Below are 18,017 nucleotides of genomic sequence, written 5' to 3' on the forward strand. Positions count from 1 at the left end.
AAGTATTGTTACGATCTTTGGAGAGAGACCTGGTCTTTTTCTAGAATTACAATGTATATCACAATCAAATTATTCAAATCTGTTTTTAAATTACATGCCATGTTATCGTGATGAATAAATATCATTTCTCTCAAAAGTCTACGTATTTTGTTCTGAAGCCACAATTTTGACTCCATCGAAGTCAAAATTATGTTTCGTAGCATGGGTATGTTTGGATAGTGCTGTTCCCGGCCTTTCTTCATCACTGCAATCATACTTATGTTGCCGGCAGACGTTCCGATAAATATTGTTTCGTTTGGCCGTAATACACAGTGGGACATTGTGCACATTTGATGCGATACACTACATTAGTTATGTAGTAATTCGATCTTTACATTTGTTTTTTATTTTATTCTATTTTTATTTTATTTTATTTTAGTGACAAAATTATAGACACATCTCTAATTGTTATGATATTTTAATGTAATGGGTTTGTACAACAAATATTTATTCAAAACATATGAAATAAATATTTTTCTTCATTAAACGTTAATTTTTCAGTAAATAAGAAAAACAAATATTAAAATACTAAAATTAAACGATTTTGTCTGCGACAAAATTATAGACACAGGATAAAATCAATTTAAAACAAGGTTATAATATTTTGTGGCATTACCACTCAGTTTTATTATTTCCAGTAATCTTTCTGGAATGGTTTTGTACAAATTTTGAATAAAATCTTGGGGCAAATTATTCCAGGCAGTGGTGACAGCTGTTTTGAGTTCGTCGACAGAGTTGTACTGCTTACAGTCTTGATATACCATCATCGATAATTTTCCCCATACATTTTCTATAATGTTCAAGTCTGGTGAGATTGCAGGCCAATGAAGTTTTTCAACGCTGTTCTGTGAAAACCATTCTTTAACAATTTTTGCATTGTGTATGGGTGCGTTGTCCTGCTAGAATATTGAAGTTCGCATAAATCGCTGAAACTATTTTTTTTTTTGTCCAGTAATTTCTTGTAATATTCCAAATTGACTTTTTTTGGAAGAAAACAAAAATTCCCTTTTTTAGTAGACCCAATACACCCCCAAACCATCAAAGATCCACCACCCATTTGGCGCCGTGACAAATTTTTTTCTTCTTTAGTTAGATCATAAAAGTAGTATGCCTATCCATTCGGGCCGTCCAAATTGAATTTTTTTTCTTCAGAAAAAATAACTTTTCGCCAATAATCTTTATTTTTCAAAATGTGGTTTTCAGCAAATTTGACACGGGCTAGTTGGTGGTGGGGTTTCAGAGCTGGTTAGCGTTTCAATTCAGCTTTTATAAGGAATCTCTGAACATTTAGAACAGAAACATCAACACCTGCCTTCTCTGCGATGGCTTTTGCAGACGAAAAGCTGTTTGAAGCAACGCGCAGGATGTGCGTTTTGTCTCTTCTGATCAAGGAAGGAGGTTTTCCAGAGCTATGCCTTCTTCTATGGTCTTCACCTAGTCGTATTATCTTCGATACCGATGAAAAACTTCGTTTTATGCGTCGGGCGATATCTCGGCAGCTCATTCCATCTTCATTGTGCAAGTGAAGCAACCGGCGCTACTCATCAGAAAATCTTCTTTCTTTGGGCATTTTAAAATAACTTTGAATTGCTCTAAATGAACTTACAGTAATCACTTTACTAAAGCACGTACAGTGAATACTGAATAAACCTTTGGAGTTATAAAATAAACGTAAACAAAATGTGTGTCTATAATTCTGTCGCAGCTAAATCAAAACAATACTGTTTATTGAGATGTACATTTGTATAAGATTATCAGATCATACCATTTCCAGAGTTTATTTTCTTTTAATATCATGAACAATATTCTAATGGCAAAATAAATCATTTTTGACTGTTGAAATCGTGATTTTTTAATATGTCTATAATTTTGTCACTCGGTTGTATTTATGTAATTATTACACCTGAGACAATTGCCGTGCGTAACTGAATAAGATGTCACATTGTATGTGCATATAAATGAAAAAAAATAAAAAAGTAAGAACTACTGAATAGTAGTATCTCTTATGTATTGGCGTTAATCATGCTCACTTTCAATTATGAAGTCACGAAGCGATTAACGCTTCGATCAGGAAGGAGAAGGTTTCTGACAGGAAAGGTTTACAAGCATTTGATGAATTTTGAAAAGTAAGATTGGATACATAGAAATGAGAAAAGCATTGACGATGGTTTGGAGGAAATTGTATTGTAAGGATTGAATACGTTGGAAGTTGGAAGGTTTGGTGTTGTATATGCAAATGGTCTCCTCAGAATTGTGATGTAAATGAGTCTTTTTGTTGGGGAGTCAGTTTTAATAATTTATCTGTCTTTTAAATAACCTGAAGCGTATTGTTTTTATAGATCAACGAGGCAGTAAATAAACTAAACTAGCGCGAGTGGGATACGAAGTAGTAGATGGGACAGTGGTGATTCTGCTAAGGGTAAATAGACTTGTTGAAATTCTTGTATATTTATTGTCATTTTCCACTGCGCTCACGGGATATGATATAGGTTTGCAGTTTCCGGTTGAGATCTTGATGATTGGAAAGGATGGCCGTATCATCCTCATAGCTGGTAAGACTAATTTCGGAAAGGATAGGAAAGTCTGCGGTGTATTCTGTGCTTGGGATGGATCCTTCTCAATGAAGGAAGACTGAACAAGATATCACTATGAAGGAGTGTTGCACCTGGGTACACTACAAGAACAAATGGTAAACTCATCATATATGAACATGTTTATTTAATTCAATTTTTGTAGTTGTAAATATCAAATAAATGTAATAAAATTTTTTTTAAGTCCTAGTTAACCAATAATGTTGTGTTGATTGATTACGCTAATTTAAAAAAAAATTGATTGCTTTATTTTTTCTAGTGCCCACNTATAATTTTAAGATAACCATTGTAAAGTACATCTTATCTTGACTTATAAACATAATTTCCAGTTTATGAAGCCAGCTCTTCTTATTTTCTCTTTAGTCAAGAAATTCTATGTAATTAGTAAACTTTTCAGTTGAGAGCAATTACTGTGTTTTATTAATTTTCGCCACCAGTTTAATCTTGAACAACTTCTTAGAAATAAATTTTAGAACTAGTTCAACCGTCAGGAGTTATAGTTCTTGAAATATTGCTTCTATTGTCTGTCTAGTTCTGTCATAAACCTCAGACCAATGCTTCACACATTGCCAAAACGGTCATAATTACACTTAATTCTACTTCCTTTCTTGCAAATGGTAAACTTTAACAAGGGACATAACACATTTTTATTAAAGACAACATATTTCTTTTTTTTCTATATGCTTTTTATTTCTTCGAATATAAAATGATTATTAGCAAAGAATAGTACAGGCCTGGATCGCAATCCGTCTGCCGGAGGTCGTTGTTAAGAGAAAAAGAATAAAAGACAAAAAAAATAAGTGAAGAAATAATAATAAAGATATAAGAATTAAAGTGAGATTATAACATTATTCGCTACATGCTAGCACCCCGTCAAAAAAAGGTTAAACATAATAGTAAAACTACTTATAATAGGAAACAAACAACAGGATCTTCCTAAGAATATGAGAGAAAGAAGGGCTCTTGGCTTTTCGCAGAGAAATTCTCAGAGTGAAGGACAATATCAAAGCAAAAGTAGCAGTATTTGCGGACTCTCTCAGGATTGGAAAAGATGTCTTCACATGGTGCTCGGCTAGCGGTCTCAAACATAGAAATGAAGATGGTGTCAAGAAACTGAACGAAATGTGTGTCTATGATTTTTCGACTTTTTTTTCAAAACTTATGTGTTGGAAAAAATTTTAAGTCAAATTTATGAAAATTTCCCGTCTGCCGTGAGGTTTTATTTGATAATAATAGGTCTGTTGTAAATAACTTAAATGTTCTATCGTATAATGTCAATGGCCTAAAATCCAAAGTAAAAGATAAGCATTCCCTTAGTTTCATAAATGATGTTGATATTTTTGTTTTAATAGAGACATTTGTTACAGAAGAGTTTTGATTCTTTGATTGTATTTTTTGGAGGGTTTAAGTTAAAATGGATAAGTGCTATTAAAGAATCTCATATAGATCGTCCCAAAGGGATTTACAGGATTTAAAAAAGTTCTAAGTTGCAAAAGTAATTTTACCAGCTACTCAGGCGTTGAAACTATCGCGCTGTAAAACCAAGAGGCTAACTGTGTGTGCTGCCTATCTATTTGAGCATATCATCCTGGTATGAAGACTTTGAAAGAATGAATCATTTTCTACTCGAATACAAATCTAATAATTTATTAATGATTGGGGACTTCAACGTCAGGATTAGTAATTTCCAATCCCTTCCCTCAGAGGTGGGCCCGCATTTAAACAATTTTAGTCAGTGTAGACGTTCCAAAGACTTACAAATAAATAAACAGGGTAAGGCCTTTTTAAATGTCTGAGAAGATGATGACCTTATAATACTCAATGGGCGGTCCCCGGGTGATAGGGAGGGCGAATTCTCGTTTATTAGTGGTGTGGGTACTTCCGTAAACGATTTGGAATGCATCTCTAGTGAAGTAATCAATTATGTCTGAGAATTTCGTGTTTTACCACAAACTTTTTCCGACCACTCCTGTCTCTATCCCGTTAGGTATTCCACCAGAACCTTACTCGTTTTTGCCTGTATTACCTAAATTTAAATGGGTGAAAAGTGAATCAGATACGTACAAAAGAACAGCCAAGATGCTTTTGAAGTCGCAGCCACCTCCCTCTTCCCTGAACGCTTCTGGAACCCTCCTCGACTCCTTGCTAGATGCAATTCGGGCTGCTTGTCCGCATGCAACATGTAGTGTCAGTATGGTAGGCAAAAGGCCTTGGTTTAACAGCCGATGTGCCCTTGAGAGAGCTGGTCCTTTGCCCTTTTAAACCTCTTCCGTAACTCTGGATCTGATATTGGTAAAAAAGCCTATCTGCGTGCAAAAACCTCCTTCAGAAAACTTTGCGCTGATAGAAAAAAATAATACACCCTTTCAGCAGCTGAACAAATAAAATTGACTAGAAATTCGAAAGAGTTACGGCAAGCTATAGATACTTTCAAAACAAAGAGACATATCTGTGGAAATAATATCTCTCTCGAAGCATGGTCGCTACATTTTAAGTCACTATTGAATCCTGCCATTACTAACAAAACCCTATCTCTGAACCATATATAGTTGACTCTATTCTGGATGCCCCCTTTACCTCTGCAGAGCTGGAACCTATCCTTCCCAGGCTTAAAAGCAATACATCCCCAAGTCCTGACAGAATTCCTTACATTTCTTTATTAAAAATACTAAAATCAAATTCAACTACAATTTTAAAATAAAATTATTGAATTGACTACCAAATTTGAATATTTTCATGAAGTGAAAGAAGAAAAGCATGGATAATCTCCCTTATCGTAATATCTTCATCGTTTCAGCGATATCTCACGCGTTGTCCAGAAGTGAAGTAAATATCAGAGAAACGTATACGAAGGAACATCGACCAACGGCGGCATGTTAAAGTCTGAGACAAGACGTTGGACATTCACAAGTGTGAAATATGTTTCTAGTCAGTCGCAACTCTATACTGCAGTCCGATGGAAGTTCCTGGCTTTTATCTGACATACAACCGGAAATTTATCACGCCTATTGTGTCCCTCTAAGTGCCGAGAAAGCATTTCATTGTATGACTACAATTGTTTACAACTGTGTTAAACTTATGTAGTCATTTAATTAGAAATTACGGATACAATTTCACATTTTACCTAATGTGTGGTGATTAGTGAACGTTAATCGATATTTATTTAGAAATCGTGAGATGCGGTCTGGTGTGATGTAGGTTTCAAAAAAACATTTTCTTTATCGTGCCAACGTTTCGATCTTTACTGAGATCATCTTCAGGGCCTGGGATTTACAAACATTGTTTACATATAACAATTACATTTTGGATGTGGACAAGTGAATTTATACAGTGCAAAAAAAAAATATATATATATATTAGTATATACATATATTCAATCAAAGTATTTCTACTCACTCAAAGTGTTTGTCTTCTGTGTAATACTTGTGCAGAAATACTTTGATTGAATATATAAAAAATATATATAAATATATTTTGCATTATATAAATTCACTTTTCCACATCCAAAATGTAATTGTTATATGTAAAAATTTTTGTAAATCCCAGGCCCTGAAGATGATCTCAATAAAGATCGAAACGTTTACACGATAAAGAAAATGTTTTCTGAAACCTACATCACACCAGACCGCATCTCACGATTTCTAAATAAATTTTACCTAATATATATTAGGGGGTTTTCGGTTTTGAGAATAGTTACCGATCAACTTTTTGTTGATCTTTTGGTTTTTAAGGAATACGTTGTCTTGTTATTTTTTTATGTGTAAAAGATTTCTTTTCACTTTCGTGTCAGCCTCCGTAGAACAAATTAATTTAAGTCCCACCGACGGTTGTAACAACAAAATTGTATTTAAATACATTTAACCAAGGATTAGATAAGTTCGAGGCGTTACAGGAGTTTTCTTTGTTCGGCTACAGTTCAAGAGATAAAAAAGCGAGGTGAGAAAGAATGGGGCTCGTGTTTTAGGCTGGAGGCGAGAAAGATAAAAGCTCACCTAGAGTCGCAAGTGGTCGCAAATTGATTCGACCACCTGGGGGACATTTCGCCTAAATCCCCCATAACTCAGGGTCTAATCCTTGCCGGAAGGTTAGGCCGAGCAAAACGTATTTTGCCAATCTCTCAGCTAGTCAACTTATCCAATTAAATCATTCTAAGTTACCAATACTTGTAACATTAATAACTAAATGCGATGGGTGTTAAACATTTTTAAAATAATTGATACTACTTGTTTCTAATTGAAAATTTGCAGACAAAAATATAAAATGGATGAGATTATTTAAATTTGTATATATCCAAGATCCAGAGGTTTTAAAATAATATCATATTCTTTATTTTTTTATATCATCGCTATTAACTGCTCCTTCTATAAAAATTTCAGAAACACTCAGTATCAAGCTGTGAATTTTTGTAAGCAAAATGAATTGATAAATATTTAAATACAGTCTCATCCGTGCCGCACCTATTATATATTCTTGTGGGTGTTCTTCCAATTGTAACAACAAGCGGAACGGGGCAATTCTTTGGTCCTTCGGACCCGAGTTTCCATTCCAATCTTCCATGAAAAAATTTGTAACCGTTATTTATGAATATGCACTGGAATTGTGACAAACAGAATGTTTTGTCTCGTCGTTCGGAAAATTGTAAGCCCGTGGATTTTCATTTCAAAGGAAAGGTAGTATTTTCCCTTAGTGCCTCACCTGATACATGGGAAAAGACGGAATGTGACAAGGCATAGAAATGGATTTACTCGGACGACGAAATCGGATGAAACCGTATCATGGATGGATAAGGCAGAGATAATTTGTACAAAAACCTTTAAAATATGAGACATTTCAATTACAAAAAAAAAAAACCATTTTCTGTCTGATTAAAAACTAGTATCTTTATGATTTTTAGACAGTTATTTATTAAATATCATTTGCCAATGTTGAAATCATTTCTATTAATATGAACATATTAAAGATTATTTCTCTCTTCGTATTATAATACATGAAAGTTTTTCACATTTAAGTTACAAAAAGAAATCTACCCTGATATATACACATTTATCTGTGTAAAATTGTCATAAAAATTTCAGTTTAAGAATACTGAAATTTTTAAACAAAAGTTGGAAGACTTCGCTTTAGCCATTAGAGTCAAATTAGACTGTTTCCGAATTGAACTAGCGAACTCCGTTATGTGAAAGTGTCTAAATTATAATTCCCCCTCTGCTCCTAAAGTCAGTTAGACATTGAATTAATAGTTAAAGACGACTTTTCGCCATCCTCTGAGCGAACTGTACAACGGCCTCACACAAAGAAAACAGTTGCAACTTTAAACTCGAGAAAGGTTTGTATTCAATGTTTCCAAAGTTCACGTAGTTAATTCAAGTCATAACGGATGAAATAATTCTTCTTTCTCATTAATCAATTACGAATTGAATACGTTAAACTATTAAAATAAACTTTGCCAACGTGAAACTAAAGACAGTAGAACACCACTGTTTAGAGGGCAATTATAAAAAGTTGACAGTTTAAACAGATATATCGGATATGCTGGTTCATAAATTTTCAATGCGCTTCAATTTTAATTTCAACACTACTTGGACGGAAGTAAATATGAATTTGAAATAAAGGAGGTTTAAATATTTTCACTACATTAACATTGCTATTAATAACGAAATAAGTAAAATTTATGACAATTTTAGTAGGTTTCGTGGTTCGCTTGACCAAATTTCTTTTTCAAGTGGTAGAGCAGCGGCGTATTTAGTGGAAGGTCGTGGGTTCGAATCCCGCTTGTGACACTGACTTTTTTGAATGACAATTAAATGCAACAGAAGTAAACAAATTAAAACATATACACTCGTTTTCATTGTTTTTAACATATGCACTTCTGAAAGAAAGGCAATAAGGCACACGTGACGTAAAGCTTATAAAAAAAACAGTATATCTTGCGATTACGAGGAAAATATCCAATAAAATAACCATAAACATAATAGAAAACAGAAATAGATATAAATACGCAGTGTGAATTTGTTTTCACAGAAGTTAAATAGCCTGTTAATAAAAGTACAAAAAGAAATGTGTCTAAATTATGAACATTTATGGAAGGTATTGGTTGAGATAAAAAAGTCAGTGTCACGAGCGGGATTCGAACCCACGACCTTCCGCTAAATACGCCGCTACTCTACCACTTGACCTATCGTGACTTCGATCCGCTCGGACACCAACTTCCCATCTCAACCTCACCTCTCGAATTTGCTCTCCTTTTTGCCATTTTTCAAATGTTTTTCAATTGATTTTTATCTGAACCAATACGTTCCATAAATATTAATTAATTCAAAAATGTTAATTGGTCAATCGGACCACGAACTGCAATTGATTTAATAATTGATTTAATTAAATTGAAGTATATCTTTACGAAAGCTCTCCGTGGCCATTTCATTTGTCGCCGAGATGACACGACATTTGAAAAATGACAAAAAGGGGGAAAATTCGAGAAGTGAGGTTGAGATGGGAAGTTAGTGTCCGAGTGGAACGAAGTCAGGGTAGCTCAAGTGGTCGAGCACCGGCATATCTAGCCGAAGGTCGTGGACTCGAATCCCACTCGTGACACTGACTTTTTTATCTCAACCAATACCTTCCATAAATATTAATTATAATATTACTTGGTCAATCAGACCACGAACTGCAATGGATTTAATAAATTATTAACGTTTAAAAACGGGGAAAGAAGGGAAAAGTACATACGTTCCTGGTTGCGCATAGGACATACCAAGATTAAACACAGGACCCTTCTATTGGGATTAAGACCATGGGTTGAAAAATGATCTCCATAGTCCAAATAATAACAGGGTATAAAGAACTAAATCTCATGATAGGCCTTGGGGTACAGCAGTTTGCACAGTTCATAAATATTTTAAAATGTATATAAATCTTTGTACATTTATGTATGTGATATGTGTTAATTATTAGAACGAATGTAGTTATTAGCTTAAATGGAATATCATCTCAAATTACTTCGACGACTCCGGGATAGTGTTATGGTTTACAAGAAATAGGGATAATGTTAATGCTAACCAGACTATCATGTTTTTTATCGTTCCTGTTTTATCTGTATTTGTGTTTGATGTTTTGTCCACAATTGACAAGACCTATCGTAGTATCATATATCTTCATAGCTGGACTGGAGAAAGAGGGAAATAAATTAAAGGTAAAAAAATAAATAAATAACCCAAACTGTTAGAAAGGTAGGAGAGTAAAAGAAAAGAAAGACGATTGTTTATGAGCAGTATAGTTAACTGGCCCTAAAACTAAAAAAAGAAAGTGTATGCATTTACCATTATTTGCTTGCAGTTTTCAATCTAAAATAAAATATTACATAAATACTTTAATTATTATGCAAAGTATGTTGCGCTAAAAAATTAATATCACGAGCGGGACTCGAACCCAAAACCTTTCCATCATACGGTTTTTTCTTAGAACTACTTTCTTGAAAGTCATGATAGAAGCACCAGGGTACATTTCGGTGGTCGTGGCCTCGCGTCCCGCTCATAAAACTATTTATTTAATTAAACCATATTTTGCATAATAAAAGGAGTAATTTTTTACGAGAATTCGCAACATCAGTGGTCATATCAATCGTCGGTATTTTGTGTCTATTATTATTTTGTGTTTCAAGAAAAAGCTCATTTGTAAATACACCGCTCATGTCCCTATTAAAATAATTCTCGTTGGTTAATTGGACCAATTAAAAACAGATAATATATATTATATAATAATGTGATGTGAAACGGCTTGTCTGCTATAAATTATTTATTAATTTATTTAATATATTAAATTTAATTTTATCATTTTTTCCTTTTAATCATTTAATTTAATAATAAGTAATAATTTATTACTTATTATTGCACAAACGTTTCAAAGGTTTATATGTAATCATTAGTAAAAGTACATAAATTGTCAGGAAAAATCTAAAATTTATTATAACATTCAATTAGTACTTTGTTTTCATCATATTATAGACAAATAACATGTTTTTTATGAAACAAAACCTACTTTTTTAATTTATGTGGGCAATTAATAATGATTGACATAATAAATTCAATGTTCAATAGAATATTTATGTTGGAATAAAAGATAAATCTAAAAAGGTTTCCCAACTTTCATAAATAAGAACTCTCATCGAGTTATATATAAGTGGATGAAATCGAAATGGGCGGGAGGAACGGTGGAAGGTTAGAGTTCGTTACTCCGAGTTGCATATCAATTACTGGCAGGAAATTGCGAGCCCCTTTGAAACCGGGCTTATTGTTAGGGATAAGAGTAATAACCGAGAATGCCTATTAGTTCCGATCCGGTGTCCTAAGAGTAGGATTGCTCGTAATGTGAATTTAATTGCACCCAGACCGGGGCTAAAAGGCTTTTCTGACCGATTTTCACGGATGATCGTCTATCTGGTAAATGGTAAATCTTCAACTCGCGTGACGGCCACATTCTAACCACTCAAGGGCCACATATTTCATATCCGGTAATAGAGCGAACTCCAATATTGCCGACATTTCTCTTACTGAAAATATGTGAAGACATTAGTTTTCAGGCCACCTCCCGCTGAGATCTCAGAGAGTTACGTCCTCTTGTATTATTTATTACTCCAACGTAATAGGAATGTACGTATTTGTAACCATACGGCAAAGTATCATTACGAATGCTCACAGGTGAAATGTAATAGTTCACTATATTTCACTATTGTAGAAATAAAACTAAAATAAATTTAATAAGTAGTGCAGTTCAAAAGTAGGCTATCAGCTGCTCTTAAAAATACATGTAATACATCACTTATTACAATATAATTAATGATATTTAATATTTATTAACGATACGTAATATCATGGCTGTAATTAATGAATAATTTATCAAATAATTAAGGTTTTCAGTTGAAATAAAAAAGTCAGTGTCACGAGCGGGATTCGAACCCACGCCTTCGGCTAGATACGCCGCTGCTCTACCACTTGAGCTATCGTGACTTGGATCCACTCGGACAGTAACATCCCATTTCAACCACAACTTTGAATTTTCCCTCATTTTTGCCATTTTTCATTGTATTCATTCATTTTTATCTCAACTAAAAACCTTAATTAATTGGCCAAACGTATCACGAAAACTAGTGAATTTAATGAATAATTCTTAACTTTAAGACGTTATTCTTACAAGTGTATTTTTGTTGCTAAATTATATTATGGTCAATAAGCTAAGAAATTTAAATTTTAACAATAATCCTTTCAACAATCAGTGGCAAATGTAAAATCTACTTGGTCAGGTTTATGAAACATGAATTAATTACTTAAAAGAACAAATAATATTTTCGTTTATTTACATAATTGCAACCAATCGACACCAACTTAATAATTGAAATTGATCCCAAATGACTTGACCATTCTATTAATAAAATACAATCAAACTCTAAAAACCGAACACATGCATTTTGTTCATTTCAAACTGTATTTATTTGTGGCTGTAAACTATATGTAAAGAAAATTCTCCAAAACACCGGAAAATCATTTAGTGATAGATTAAAATTTTACTAACTATTTTTACCTGGTTTTGCTCTTAATAAACATTTATTTTATTAGCGGATTATTCGGAAATCGTGAGATGCGGTCTGGTGTGATGTAGATTTTAGAAAAAAAAATTTCTTTATCGTGCCACGTTTCGATCATTGTTGAGATCATCTTCATAGCCTGGGATTTACAAACATTGTTTAAATTTAACAAATACATTAGGATGTGGAAAAAAGTGAATTTATACAATGCAAAAAAATATTTTTTATATTCAATCAAAGTATTTCTACTCACTCAAAGTGTTTGTTTTTCAAAGTGAGTAGACCCCAAATTTTAACCTACCGCCCCCTTCATTTCCTCTAAGAAAACATTTTTTTTTCCGTAGGTCGACCATCAGGACCATCTAGGTTAATTTTTTATTCGTCGGTGAAGAAGTCATTCTAGCATTGCAATTTCCATTGGACATAATCGCGGGCGTAATTCTTCCGTCCTTCTTTAACCGCCATACTCAGGATTAGTATCAGTTTCATTTTTATCTTTTTCATGTGAGGAGCTGCGAAAATGACACTTTGAACAATTTGTCTTTAAACCAGCTTTTGCTGCAATTGGAAGCGGCGTGCAATAGAGTTATAAGCCGCTCTTAAATTTACCGTTTTTGTCGTGTTGTTTAGACAGGTGGTCTTCCAGGACATTTCTGTGACCCATACATTTCTGTAGATTTCAAAAACTGAAACTTTTCTACGCCTACCCGTATATTTTGAGATATGACAAATACAAAATCTTCCGTTTTTCCTTCGCTGAATATTAATTTTTCCAGCTGATGTTAAAAATTTTGCTCATCCCATTGCAGAGGTGTATGTTATCACAATTAAAGCAGAAACAGAACCGAATTAGGATTGTTTTCTTGAGGGATCTATTTTAATTTGGAAATAAACAGTATGTTTGTTCTCCACCCCAAATCGAGTATTATTTTCTGATTGTTAGAAATTATTTTTTAATAACACCTAATGAAGATTTTGGCAAAATAAACTTTGTATTCCAAAAAATGAACAATGGTAAACATTTGTTTAAAAAGAAAAAAAATTGAATGGGCAATCTTTTTTTCCCCAAAACTTAAGTTTATATATATCTGTCAAAACGGGACATGTTAACATATCGCAGGACTGTTTCTTTAATCATTGAAGTAACGCGCGAAAGCACTCCGCCGTAATATAGTTTAAAACTAGGAGAAGTGCACTGCGACGCTTGCCAATTTTTTAAACAGCGCGTTGGAACTACTTTGAGAAATACAGTCGAGCAGGAAAGATGAATTGGAAACAACATCAAAAGAATGAGACTGATATATTTATGAAACAATAAAACCGAAAGTTCATAAACTTAGAAGATGAAAGAACGAATATAAAAAAAATAGACTCTAAACAATTTTGGAAAATATTATTAATGCATTCACTAGTTTTCGTGGTCCACCTGACCAATTAATATGTTTCAATTAATTAAGGTAAAAAAAGTTGAGATAAAAATTAGATTTATAAAAGATAACCATAATTGAAAATATTTAAAAGAAAGAAATTGGAAAATGATAAACCCAAAGAAGGTCCTCTTCTAAGATAGGAAAATGACATGTTAACCCATGAAAAAATGGTGAAATGTTAAATAAACGTTCCATACTTTGAATTGAGAAGTCTAGCTTCAATTATTTAAATATAATTTTCATTTATTAACGGGCCTGATTAAGACTGGTTTGTTCATTATACTTTAGTAAAGGTGAAATATGAATAACATATCAAAACTTTTAAGTAAGATGGTACGAATTTTCAACTTGGTGTTCTGCTAAGTTGGTAAGTAAAATTTTGGTTTAAAATTCGTTTGAAGTAGTTTGGGAACTTTACGATTATAAGTGGCCGAAAGAGTTCATTGCAAAGTATACTGTTTTCAAACACAATTACCCCTGTCCTATGTTTTCTAAATTCGGGTAATTAAAGCGAAACAAAAGTGTTCCGTCATCTTTCAGGAGCCTCGTTAATGTTCCCTAATAGCGTTTTTAACCCAGTTGGAAACTTTGATGGGATGCCGGCGGAACAAGAGATATTCTCGTCAATAATGACTTGATGAAGTCCGTCCCGGGGGTTGAGCTGATTGACGCTAAACGAAAATTTTTAAAATGCCGTCGTTGAAAGATGAGGTTAATTCCTTTGTGGCTCAGGCCGACGTTGAAACTTGAAAGAGAGCTGACGTTGTTTACCTTCCAAGGTAATAATAATAACAATTGAGCGTAATACGAATAAAAAACAGCTGTATTGTTTAACAAATCATGTTTTATCGATTTACACTGCCTTTGGACCAAGATGCCGGTAGAATCGCCTTATATAAATAACTTCTACAGGGAAAACAAGCAGTACCGTCCATAAACAATCAAAAGGGGAGGAACGTGAATCCCCGCTCTAACCACAACTGCTACGCGCCTGCTAAGATCGCCAATTTGGTTTGTAAATTCTAAATCGTCGTATTTTAAGTTTATTTGGTTGGAAAAAATTATAGATGCAAGATTAAGGAAGGACTACTCTTGTTTTGTCTTTTAAATTAGTTTAATTATTTAATTTTCTAATTGCCATTTTACCACTGGTTAAACAATTTGTTTTTACAATGATCTGTGTCCACATATTACCATATTTAATGAATTACATAATGGATAAGACCCAGTTGTTACCCAAGAACCTACATTAGGTAAATAATTATTCTTAATTTTGATAATGTATACGAAATTTCTAATAATCGTTATATTATAAATATCTTTTCATAAATATTTACAAATTCCGGAAAGAATACACCCGTAAATTTTAATGCATTTAAGTTTATTCATATTTTACATACCAAAAATACATTACAAAAATACGAAAAAATCTTTTAAAAAAACATATTGGGTAAAGAACAAACAAAATCAAAACTAATTAAACATGTGTGGTGATTGGTCACCGTTAGTCGATGATTATTCAGAAATCGTGAGATGCGGTCTTGTGTGGGGTTTAGTGACCGTTAGTTAATGATTACTTGAAAATCGCAAGGGCACACTCAACCCGACACGCAAGAATGGCACAATTACACAGAAAACCAACACTTTGAGCCCTGAAGATGATCTCAATAAAGATCGAAACGTTGCACGATAAAGAAAAGAAGAAAATCGCATCTCACGATTTCTGAATTATTAACTAATTAAACATTTAAAAAACTTGTTATCCCCTTTAATACCGAATATTTACGGTTCTGGCACGAATCACGCCTTTTTAACGCCTTTCCATCCATAAAAAAATCTGGTAAAATCCTGAAGAATTATTTCTCATTCATTAAGAACACCCGTCCCTAACTATTCTAGGGTGTTGGGACCCGGATTTTTCCGTCGAACTCGCTGCTTAATTGGTCCCAAATGTGTTCGATTGAGTTCAAATCCACACCAACCAATCAATTGCAACCTTATTTACGTAGTCATGCACAGTACGTGTTCTATCGGGCCTGGCTTATCCTTCGTTAGCAACAATCCCTCACCGATGTAGGAGGCAAATAGATGTTCTTCGATATTTTCATGTAGTTAAGTTAGATAATCCTCGCTCAACAACCAATTTGGTGAGGTCGTCCAAGAAAATGCCACCTGAGGAACCAAACACCATGAGGGTTACCTTTTCCTGAGCGTCTTCCTATGAAAACACCTGAAGATTTGAGGTGCCAACTATTCATACGTAAAGAGAACTCGTCCTCAATATCCAATGAGCAATTCACATGTTGCCATGCGAATTGAATCCTGGCCATTGTCTACGGGCCGGGTGCCGGGTCCTGAGGTTATTTGCTTTTGTTCTTCTTCTTCTTACAGTCTTGGAGGACCTCCTTGTGGGAACCGATTTCTTATCTCATTTCCCGTAATGCTGCGGTTTCGTAGAGCCTGATGATGGATCTGTTGTATTCTCTCGTCCGTAGACCTATGCCCAATTTGTCCTGGCCTTCTAGTGTGAAGTCCTGTTTCTCTGAAAAGCGGAAGGACCATTCCTGAAGTAATATACATTCAGTCTTCTAGCGGTAAAACGCTGGCTGTATCCATCTCTAATAATGGATCTGACACTGTCGTACCCCCTCAAATGCTTCACTGAAACCATTAAAAAGTTTAAGAATAACAATAGTATGAAATCAACGAAGGAAAAAGATTAACTAAAAGCGATATTTTGGTGTAGCAGAATGGAATGGTATAATGCTTACGTTTTGGGTAAATGGCATTAGTCAGTACAAAAGTAAATAAAGTAATCAAATCTTTATCAGCTTCTATAGTCTACGCATTTAATTCGGAAACGATTAACTTTACTAAGCAATGGTCTTATGCAAACCCCAAGTTAATTTTGGTTAGTAACCGCCTGGAGGTAACAGATTTAACATAATTTTCTCATCTAGCTGGGAAATGACACTGAATTTGTTATTTTAAATAAGGATTCCATATTTTTATTGTACAATTCGATTCTAGAACGTATTTCATGCTACTTTTACTGAAAGAACATTTTTTATAGGATCGACCATTTCTGAGTTATGCCCGATGGGTGAGAGAGAAAGTTATGTTAAATCTGTTACCATCGCGCCTAGCAAAAATTAAATTTGGATTTGTATAAGACCATTTTTTGTTGAAGTTAACTGATTTTGAAATACACTGGGAGGGCCATCTTGTTACAGAAACCATATTCCCTCCCGCGTATTCCGTCTTAAGATTAATAAAATAAGAATAAATTACAACTATGCCTATTTATATAAATGTATATATATTTTTTTTGTGAGTGTTGTGTTTATGTGTGTGTATTAGTGTTTGTTTGTGAGTGTGTGTGTGTGTGTGTGTGTGTGTGTGTGTGTGTGTGTGTGTGTGTGTGTGTGTGTGTAAACTGCATTGACGCAACGCAAACACTGTATCTGATTAAAACTCCCTATCTGTGACCGCTGCCGTGCCCCAAAACCCATACATGTCCGATGTAAATATATTGTCTAAATACATCAAGCCTTCTACAATTCAAAAGCCCCTTATTTGATCCTTAGCCGATGAGCGAGCCCCTCCGTTGTCCAGGGAATTTAATGATACGAAGGGCAACTATTCTTTATAGTTTCGTAAGTAATCAGAACGAAAAAGTTGTAGTGGAAAAAAACAGTATAATATACTAATTATGTAGTATAATAATTTTACGTTTGCCTTACAAAGAAAAGTATATTTAATCAATGGTTATATTATAGGAAAATTTAGCTACAAATATCCAGGAATATGACTGAATAAAAAGTAATATATAATATTAAATAAGTAAAATCGAAGGAAATTATCCACTGATATAACACAGAGGTAGCTGTACTGAATCTATTTTATTGGGTAGGTTCGAATGGTTATGGCGTCCAAGTCGTATTTGCGATGGTAGTATTCCTGAGTTCGAACCCCCTCTTAATCTCTGGAATTATAATTGAGAATAATTTTTAAAAAAAGTTTTGTAAAATAGATGATTCTTCTTCAGCCACACCAAAGGAGTACTTGGGCATTAAATCTTTGTGTGACAGTAATTAGTTTACTTAGTTATTAAATGAAAGCCCTTTGTTTTTAGATGTGAGGTCAATTCACCTGTTTATCTCTAATCTGAGGCCTAATTTATAACAATGAAACCTCAGGTAGAGTTTGGAGTTCATATTACCTTATTATATTTTCATTAGGGTCTTTATTATAAGTTTTCTTACCGTATTCATGCGTTTTGAAAAAATCCGTCGGTTTTATATGTCTGACAAAGATAATAGCCAGAAATAAAATTTTATTTTTTAGCACTTGAAGTTTGTTAATGTTAGACTGCAATGT

General features: G+C 33.7%; 1 protein-coding gene and 1 long non-coding RNA gene across 3 annotated transcripts in view; both read left to right on the top strand.

The window, feature by feature from the left end:
- The window catches only part of LOC106673973 (neuroligin-4, Y-linked-like), a 777,726-nt gene that overhangs the window by 326,527 nt on the left and 433,182 nt on the right, over positions 1–18,017 (top strand). The gene's annotated exons all lie outside the window — the stretch shown is intronic.
- LOC106674058 lies at positions 1,917–2,737 on the top strand. Its single transcript, XR_001341454.2, has 3 exons — positions 1,917–2,297; positions 2,379–2,458; positions 2,529–2,737. It is a non-coding gene; the product is annotated as an uncharacterized LOC106674058 (long non-coding RNA).

Source organism: Cimex lectularius, unplaced genomic scaffold (genome assembly GCF_000648675.2).
Source record: "Cimex lectularius strain Harlan isolate CLEC.00 unplaced genomic scaffold, Clec_2.1 scaffold63, whole genome shotgun sequence".
NCBI classification, from domain to species: domain Eukaryota; kingdom Metazoa; phylum Arthropoda; class Insecta; order Hemiptera; family Cimicidae; genus Cimex; species Cimex lectularius.